We start from the raw sequence: 10,570 nt of genomic DNA on the forward strand, positions 1-10,570 counted from the left end.
AGAATTGTGTAAAGCCGCTAACAAAAAGCAATTTTACACACGAAAACGTGTAAACGAGAAAAACACATATTCATCGGGTAAATTTAGCAAAAAAATTTAAAAAATAAACAAAAATATACTCGATTTATAGTCGCATTTTTAAACAGATTTTTTAGAGTGTACCTAAATACGAATGTATTAAGGTAGGCCATATTTAAAAAAAAAAACAGGATCTTTCCTGTACAACCCGGACCGGATCCGGTAATTAGAGAATAAGCGAAAAACTTGCTCTCAAAATGGAATAATGCCCACAAGTACGAGAACGCAAAAAAAAAACACGTTTCGTGCCAAGTGGTTCTTGTTATCGACAATTAAATGCAAATACTTGCAAATTGAATTTTGGTTTTACAGATTTCATTGTATTAAAAAAAGTATATAAACACTAAAAATACATTTAAACACAGAAGAGCTGATATACACGTTGACACTTTATACTTTTTTACCCGGAGAAGAAATCCGGTCTATTACGGGCAGGAAGAAGAAGACACTTACCAATTTTCCAATATATTCCAATTTTCGCTCTATATCGTACGGGAAAGACCCTAGTGATTCGGCTCACAAAAAACCAACTAAGGACGCCTAAATTGTTAAAAGCCGTTGGCGAAGGCCTGCTGGAGTGCATGTATCAGCTGTTAAGCGCAATTTCGTCCAAAGAATACAAACCAAGATTGAAATCTCAGTCAGTGCACGGACTTTACCACTTTATTGGTAGATCTACCAACTTTTTAGCTTTATTATATTTTGTAAAAGGAAGCAAAGAGATTTGAATAAGCATATTTACATATTTTGCCATCGAGCACACCTTAAATAAAAATAAAAAATCAACTTTGACGCAGAATAACGGTTTAAGTCTCCCTCCTATTAAATTAATACAGGGCCCGCATCAGGGCATCCGTAATAGAATCAAATTTTATACGAAATTTCTTTTTGAGGATGCGGTAGTGAGTTGGGTTTTTCAATTCAAATTGGATACGCGAAAAAACAGCTGTAATTTTATTTCACTCGATTCGAATCGAGTTTCATTCGATTAGGGATGCCGTGGATTTTATACAGGTATAGAATTTTTATTGAATATTTAATCCATGTGTAACACATTTTTGTTGTTTTATGTAAAAATACAATTTATCACACGGCGAATTCATAGTAGGCGATAGCAGGAGTACAAAAACAAAAATTACACTAAAAAAATGTTGCGCACAATGCCAGTTAGAATTACAACAAATACATCATTTTGACATTAAAAACCAGCGAGGCGACTATCTAGTACTGTTTCTTTTAGAAAACCTACCAGCTTCTACCATTTTTTGCATGTAAAATTTACTAATATTAATTTTTTTAAGTCCGAGCACTGATCTTAGTGTACTTTGGTTCTTGGTAGCAACGTTGCATGAGCCCAGAACCAAATTAATGTAAGACTGTCTTCATTCATCAAAATGTTGAGTTTTTATTTCCATTTCTTTAAAAAAAAAATTTGAGTAGGAAATATTTTTTGTAGAAGGTTTTGCTTATGTCGTCCATAATCATAATTTTTATTTTTTTCAAAGTTTTCATTAAGAAACACTTGAATAACTGTGCCAAAACTATACCGAGTATCAGTGGAAAGGTATTTTCTCACCCTTTTTATTTTTTTGCAAACAAATTCAGTCACGTCGCAATTTTTTCTTCATCAAATAGCAACACATCCTAATTCAACATGGAATAAGGCTCGTTTGTCTAACCTTTCTCCTTCTTGCTTTGAGCTTATTTGCAAAGAAATAAAAAGGGTGAGAAAATTCCTTTCAATGATACCCCATAAGTCTGAATAGGTACAGTTTAGGCTGAGTTATCCAAGTTTTTCTTAAACCAGTCATTGAAAAAAGCTCAAAAACTGTATCAAAAATCTCATTATTTTGATTCCATTGAATTTTTTTTTAAATATTATAACTGTTTTGTTGCAAAAAATACTTAAAAAAAACCGTTTTTATTCACAAAAAACAAAATTTTTTGAGGTATTTTCAAATCGGTCCAGCTCACGTAAACCTTAATATTTTTCCGAGATATTTTGGTGGAATTCTTAAAATATAATAGTTTTTATGATTCCGGTGGAAAAACAGTACCAATTTTTTTTTTGTATGGGGAGTGATGCAGCCTAATGTACATGCATCTTATTTTCTTCCATTCATTTACAGATTCGCATTTTTTAATATGTTCGTTTATACATATACGCACATACATTTATATATTAAAATAAGTTACTTATATTCACTTTTTTTTTGTTTTTTTTTTTTCTCACGCACGAAAGTATCTGGCTTCTCTGGTCACAACACATTTCCTTTTGTTTCATTTTATTCCTACATATCTAACACAGCGAACATTTATGTTTGTGTGATTTACACATAATGATAATTATGTATATTTATTTATGTAAGAGCAAGTTCTGCTAAATATGTATGTAAATTGTTACTATGCATTAAATAACTTTACATACTTATATCTGATGCGTTATGGCCAACTTTCATCATCATTGCGTATTGTTGCTTTCTTTAAGCGAAGCGTTTGGCAGCAAAGATGAATTAATTTTGCTAATATCGTAAAGTGGCTGATGCCAACATTGAAGCTAAATTTTTACCGGCGCTAATTGCAATGAGCTGTTAGCGATTAACTTTTTTTCGTTAATACTGAAGCTGGAATTAGGTGAAGAACACTCAACACTTAGTGAGATGAGCATAATTACATACAGTAGAAGTAATCTTATCTGTGCCGTCGCGACTTGTTCATGCGAACAGCTGAATATCTCAAAATGATTGCTGGAATTCGGTGGGGTGTGATGACAGCTTACAGGCTTAAAATTTTTCCGAGCCTGTTTGAGGCGTGTGAAATGATCTAATTAATGTTTCAATGGCTATAAAACCTAGTAATAAATATTTATAAGTTACAATTTTTTCTTATAAATTATTTTGTTTTTAAAAAATATTGTTCTCACATTTTAGCCACGGTTAATTTCAAGTATTTGCCAAAAAATAGATAATATACATGCGTACTTCACTCACACGTTTTGTTGTTTAAGTATATAGTATGTATAGCACTTTATTTTATCTCATTGCTCTCGTCAGCAGCCGGCTGTGCATCTACTCAGATAGTCTTACTTTTGATAAAATAGAATAGCGCTGTATTTTTGTATGTACGTACATACGTATATTAGGGTGCATCACTCCACTCCCCTGTTACTGTTTTTACATCGGAATTAAAAAATTTATAATATTTTAAAGCTTCCGCCAAAATATTTCAAAAAAATATAATAAGATTTACGTTACTTGAACCGATTTGAAAATATCTCCAAAAGTCGATTTTTTCATAAACAAGTATAAAAGTCTAAGTTCGGGCGGAGCCGAACATTAAATACCCGGCGCAAGTATTAAATATATGTTTTTTCACCTTTCCGAAACCTACCGCTAGATGGTAAGCCGGGGTGTATCAATTTTGAGTAAATTAGCGTCCTTAAATTTCGAAATATTGCAGTTTCAAGCATTTCTGAAATTTACCGTTATATGAAAAGCGGCCGTAATTTTAGTCCGATTTCAATAATTTTCAACGTTTTGCTTATATGTGGCAAGTACAATAACCACACCGAGTTTGGTACAAATTGGTAGAACGGTTACCGATATACATATATGTAATCATAAGTGGGCGGTGCCACGCCCATTTTCCAAAATTTTACCATAAACGTATTTCTTGGTAAAGAGTTGTTGCAAGCATCAATTTTGAATAAATTAGCTTCAATATTTACTGATTTATCGAAGATTTTGTATTTCTCTAAATTACCGTTATATGGGATGTGGGCGTGGTTATTGTCCGATTTTAAAAATTTTCGGCGATTTGGTATGCTGTACCAAGGCCAACGACTGCGCCAAGTTTGGAAGATATTAGTGCAGCGGTTACCGAGATATACACATGTAACCGTAAGTGGGCGTGGCTACGCCCATTTTCCAAAAATGTATAATATTCTTATTTTTCGTCTAAAAATTATTGTAAATATCAATTTTGAGTGAATTATCTTCAGTAGTTACTAAAACATCGCAGTTTTCGTATTTCTGGAAATTACCGTTATATGGGAAGTGGGCGTGGTTACAGTCCGATTTCGCCCATTTTCAATACCAACCTACCTCGGATTAAGGGAAACCAGCACACAAAATTTCGTTGAGATATCTCAATTTTTGCTCGAGTTATCGTGTACACGGACGGACGGACAAACGGACAGACGGACGGACAGACACACATGGCTTAATCGATTTCTTTTTTCGTCCTGATCATTTATGTATAGATTTGTCTATATCTATCTCGATTCGTTTTGGCTGTTACAAACAACCGTTATGTGAACAAAATTAATATGCCCTTGTGCAAAAATTACGTTAGAAGCATTTACATTCATTACTTGGCCAATACACACATATGTACATAAAAATGTAAAAAAAATTTCAACGGAATAAAAATAATTAGATTTTTGGAAGTATTTTCAAATCGGTAGAGCTGACGTAAATAGTAATAGTTCTCCTCAATATTCTGGTAAAGGTCTTAAACTATAATATAATTTATAATTCCGGTGAAAAATCCGCACCTTTTTTTGATGAGGCTCCCTAATGTAGATAGATATTTGGTTGTATATACATATATGCATATGAAATGTATTTTGCTTTAATTTCACTGTCAGAATTATCTCATAAATAGTTGAGGAAATATTTTTGCATTGACAAACATTCTTATCTCGGGATTTGAGGAAGATAAAAAACACATATTTTGTGGATTAAATACTCGTATTCGAATGAGGCAAATGGTTTATGAAGTGAATAAAATAATACAAAAATTTGTCTGTCTTCAAAGTGCTCTTTACGTATTAGAGAAAAAACATGTGTTAGTCATTTATGTAGTTGCATAATTAGCCATATTTCTTAGATATACACATATACCCATATGCACAGTTCCATACAGTAGTATCTTGTATTGACTTTTTTACGATATTCAAAATGTTTTTCATGGTATTTTTTTTTCTTCAACTTTTTATAATAGGTCTGTTCTCGTATTCTCCGGCCAAAATTATACAGTAGCAGAAATTTTGAGAATTTAGCGGCATTCGCTCTCAAAGAGACAAAATTGCCTCAGAAGTACGAGAACGCGAAAATTGCAAAAAACTTGCAAACTTCGAAACAGCTGATCACTTCCATATTTGCCACAGACGGTTCAGTTGGCAATTTTTTCCGCTTGACACATTGCCTCGGATTTTGCATTTTTTGTAATTGAATACTTTTGGATAGGAAAAACCTCTTAAATAGTATACAAAGAATTACATCAGACTGAATAAGTTAAGTTTCTCAAAAATATTTATGATACCACATAATAACGCATTCAAAAATAACAGAATCTCCTCCTAACACCCGGCCTTGTAACGAATAAAAGGAGTAAATATAGACACAAATGTACCTTTAAAACAGGCATGGGCAAGTTTTGCACTTCCTTATGAGTTCTACCTGCGCTGCCCATCACTGCTTTAAAATTATAAAATTTTCATTTTAGCAATCATGATTAAGACACCATTTGAAAATACAGCTTCACTGAATTAGGCAAAAAATAAAAAAAAATTCATAGGGTTGCCACCTGCTTAAAATTTAGGTGACTTATTTATATCGACTAAAATATTGCAACGCATTCAAGGAATGATAGGCATTTAAATGCACTCTTAACCAGAATTAAAATTTTGAAGAGCGCTGCCAACTATTTAAAGATTTTATTCTCTATATACACCTGTGGTCAGCTGATCAAGTCAAAATACATTTATTGGCTATTTTTCTTTTGTTTATTTTCAGCAAGATAGGCTATAAAAAACTGCATACTCGAATTCTTTGTAAAAAATCTGATTAAAAAGTTTAAAATTTTAATGAAAGACGCTTAATTTTCTTTAACTTTTTCCAAAGTTTAAAATTTAGATTAACGTGGTTTTTGTTGTAGTATGAGCTTTGCTTTTCTAAAAAAGATTACTATCAAAAATATTTCGAGTGTCGTAAAAAAAAGAATCCAAAATACTGCTGTGTGAGACTGTATGATTAGGGTGTACGATTATTCGATTTTTCCCAAAACCGGGTTTCGAGTTATTCGAAAAATTGCTATTTGAAAAAAAATGGTTACCGATTTTGAAATTCAGTCTTATAATGAGTTTAATTTTCCGCGAACTGCGAACGTTTCAATTTGGGTTTTCATGGGCGGATGAAAAATTTTCGGTTGAATTTTTTTTCGGGTGAAACTCAGAACAAGGCAGATTAAGAAAAAACCAGATAAACCGGTTTTATTTTATATAGTTGAAATGTTGAAATAGTGAAAATGCTTATGCTGGTATGAAGCCATGGCCAAAAATTTCAATCAAACTATTAACAGTAAAGATAGCTATTATTTAGAAAAGAGCAAAGCAAAATGAGTTCAAAGTTTTTTTTAGATCAAAAGTAAAACATATAAAAATCAGTGATAAGTTTAGGTTTGGTCTTATTTAACTTTTTTTTAATAACTTATCGCATTTTTTGCCGCAGGAGCCGAGGGCCTAGATGTGCCTACTGTTACTCAAAAGGTCCATGGTTCAATGTGTGGTCCCGGCAACCTCAAAAAAGTTTTTGTTCAAATAGCAATCGTCCAACGGCAGAAAATGGCAAACCTTCGAGTATACTTAGGGCATGCTCGGAGGTGAAGTAAAGGTGTAGATAGAGCTCTTTATTTGTGTCACAACATCAAGAAGCACACAGGTAGAAAATGTTTAAACGTCAAACATTAATTTATTGGAATCAAATATGAAAGCTGTTCATCCCTAAATAACGTAGGATATAATTTTAGAACTATTTGCGGGTTTCTCTTAAATTGAAAAAAAAGCGTCGAAAACTTCGCAAAACTCAAAACTTTTATTAAGAGGTCAAGATTTGTATGTTCGATAAAAAACCGGTTTATTCGATATTCGAAAAAGCAAGATTTCAAAAAAATCCACTATATACAGATGCATTCAACTAGTTAGCAACGAAATTCAAAATGATATTGTTTGCTAATTACGTTTATTTATTTATTTTTAATAATTTTCATCTAAATTATAAATTTTTTTATATAATATAATAAATCTAAATAAACTTAAATTTAATATAATAATTTTAAATTTATAATTATTTTATATAGATATAATAAATTTGCAAAAATTGCAAAAAAATTATTCAAACTTCAAAAAATTGTCATCAAAATTTTTTATTAGAATATCTAGAAAATTTTTGGGTATCCACAAAACATCATCTAAAAAGTCAACGGTAATTTGTAATGACTTGAAACTTGCACTTTCTTATACTACAATTCAATGGGCTACAAAACTGCATACTCCACAAATTTCTATATATATTCTAATTAAAAATTTTGAAATTTTGATGACAATTTTGTCAAGTTTCATTTTTTTTTTAATTTTTGCAAGCTTTCAACCTTTTATTACTGTGGTTTCTGTTACAGATTGAATTATATTTTAAATCAAAATTATTCAAAATAATTAAATAAACATAATTTGCAAACAATATTATTTTGAATTTCGTTACTAATTAGTTGATCGCATATGTATATCTAAAAAAATCGTAAAATCCTCGCCACTCTTAAACAAGCACCCTGACTCCAAAAAGGACCCGTGCGTACCAAATAAGCAAAATTTTTAGTTTGCAGACTCGCAAATAGGTTAAAATTTATTTCACTGCTAAATACTTTATTTTCATATTAATATCAGTTGTTAGTTTGTATAAATACTATTAAATAAAAGTATGTAGTTAGTATTGAAAAAATTCTGCGGCTTACTCTTTTATTGAGTATACCATCTATTGGACTCATTTAGGAATATATTGGTAGTATTTGGTTATGTTGTTGGTGTTGCTTTACAATTGTTTATAGAAAATATAACAATAATATACATTTTGGAAATAACTTAGGTGGAATTGTAGGTTAGGTTGTCGGGTTTCACTTTCTATTTGGAAGGTTCAAACCGCTGCAAATGAAAAGAGAAAAGATTACTGGGTTGGTAAGTTGTGTTTTTAAAAGAACAATTAAAGCTTGCTACTACAAACATACACAAATATGCGTGTAAGTGCATATGACAATACATATGTATATGAGTGTTATAATGTGCCATAATGAATTTAACATGCATTAAAATAATTTTCTGGTCGAGTTACATATTTGAAATCAATAGCCATACTTCGCGAACCTATGAGCAATTGTCTAAGGCTTAGACTAAGCCATGCAGCATTGTTTTGAGTGATATGATATGTACAGGACTTTAAAAATGAGATTATAGCGTAACTACAAGAATCTATTAATATACTTGAATCTCTAAAATGCTCAAAATATTACTAATTCAAAATTTCTAGTTTGTCTAAAAAAAAGCAAGCGAGACTTTGAGTTTTTTTTCCAAAAAATTAAAGTACAACAAACTTTTTCTTCTGCATGATATCACAACTTACAATTAATTGTCAAGAGGAGAGATATGTAGAAATAGACCACAAGCAAAGCAGAGTGGTGTCAGTGCTCACATTAACATATAAAAACATACGTTTTGTACATCTGTAGGCAGATATCTGGAGCCAACATAATCCAGGCAAGAGACCACAACTGATTTACGAAAAACCACAAGCAGCGTTCAAATCACATTTATGTTAATACATACATATGTATGTACACATGTGGCAAGGGTGGCTGCCCAAGAAGTCAAGAAAAATATGACGCAAAAACCACATGGGGCACGATCCAGATGTAATGTAAAGTCTCATACACATATTTATGTACATAAATGTGAAATAACAGGAAAATATATAAACATAGGTACATTCATACATATGTACATATACATATGTAAATCCATGTCTATGCATACACAAATTCATATACAAAGGGAATATTTCTAATGTGAATTGAATGCATTTTCACATATCGAGTCATGCGACTGTGGCCCTTTTTCGCATTAATATTCGCTTTTTAATAGTTTTGTTGCAATCGAAAGTGGTGTCGAATTACTTACTTATTTACACACAATGAATTCCAATTTTTGCTGCTACATTAAATATCAACAAGTCCTATGGAAATATGCAGGTATACAGAGACATGACACAGAGGCATACGCATGCATAAGTATGTATGTGTGTACATGTGTATATATGTATGTATATATAGATCGCATAAAAATAAACGCAATGGCAAGCGTGAATGGGATCGGATATTTCAAGAAGTTGCCACAGTGCCCCACAGTCAGGCAAAAGCGGAGCCAGCCGGCATTGTGTCCAAATGTAGCAATGTACATTATAATGCCGCTGTGACTCTTGCGACTATCAAAAAAAAAAACACTCATGCAAACATATGTACATAGTATATACATTCAAACATACATACATATTTACGTGTTTATACATGCGTGCACATTAGGGCGGGTCAAATTTTTTATCTACTTTGTTTCGCCGACTGGCATATTCTACTGGCAATTCTGATCAAAAAATTCCATGGGAACATGTGCAGCTCTAAAATTGATTTCGAGCCTCCTTATTTTTAATTTTAGTTGTTAATCCATAACCAGTTTCCTTTTTTAACTGACTTTAATTCAAATTAATTGATGAAATTAATAATATATTATAACAAAGTAGGTATCAAACATAAGTAGCGTAAGAAAGATTAATTTCCAAAACATTTCTGAAGAGGGTTGTCAACTGTATAAAAATTTGAATTCAATTAAATTGATAAGGTAAATGAAATGTTGCTATATAGGTATCGAACTAAAGTGGTTTAGAAAGCTTAGTTTGGAAAATATTCCTGAAGAGGGTTGCCACCTGTTTGAAGAATTTAAATCAATTCATATGATGAGATGTGTAAAATATTATGACCTGGGTGCCAAAACAAAGTGTTTTAAGAAAGCTTAATTTTTAAATATTTTTTTAAGAAGTTAATCACCTGTTTGACACATTTAATTCAATTAGATCTAATATGTATGTATGTAAATTTTAAATTTAAATGTTTAAATGCATCTGCTCTTTAAACGCAATTTTTGTACCGAAAAAGTGTGAGTGAAGGACACTTGAAATACTTAAGAAAACGGTACTAAATTGATAAGATATATGCAATATTACAAGTTTGAAATGAAACGAAAGGTACTTAAGGAATCTTTGAATATGAAACATTTTTCAATAGTGCTATCAGCAATCTATATTAAAAAATCGATATACATAAATTTTCTTCCAAAAAATTTTTTATAAAAAAGAAATTTGTTAGGAATAAATAAATAAAATTAAAAATAAGATGCTCGAAATTTATTTTAGGGCTACACTTCTATGGACTTTTTTGTTCATAATTAGCAGTAGAATACTTCAGTCTTCGAAACAAAGTCGGTTATATTTTCTAAGAACAAATTGACCAACCCTAGTGCAAATAATTTTGATGGTGTTTTGCCTGTTCATGTTGAGGCTGTGAGCTCCATGAACACTTGTAAAAAGGAGCCTATGCGTGTGGCTCAAAAATG

This window comes from Rhagoletis pomonella, unplaced genomic scaffold, assembly GCF_013731165.1.
Source record: "Rhagoletis pomonella isolate Grant_MI unplaced genomic scaffold, Rhpom_1.0 Rhpom_scaffold_00011, whole genome shotgun sequence".
NCBI lineage: Eukaryota > Metazoa > Arthropoda > Insecta > Diptera > Tephritidae > Rhagoletis > Rhagoletis pomonella.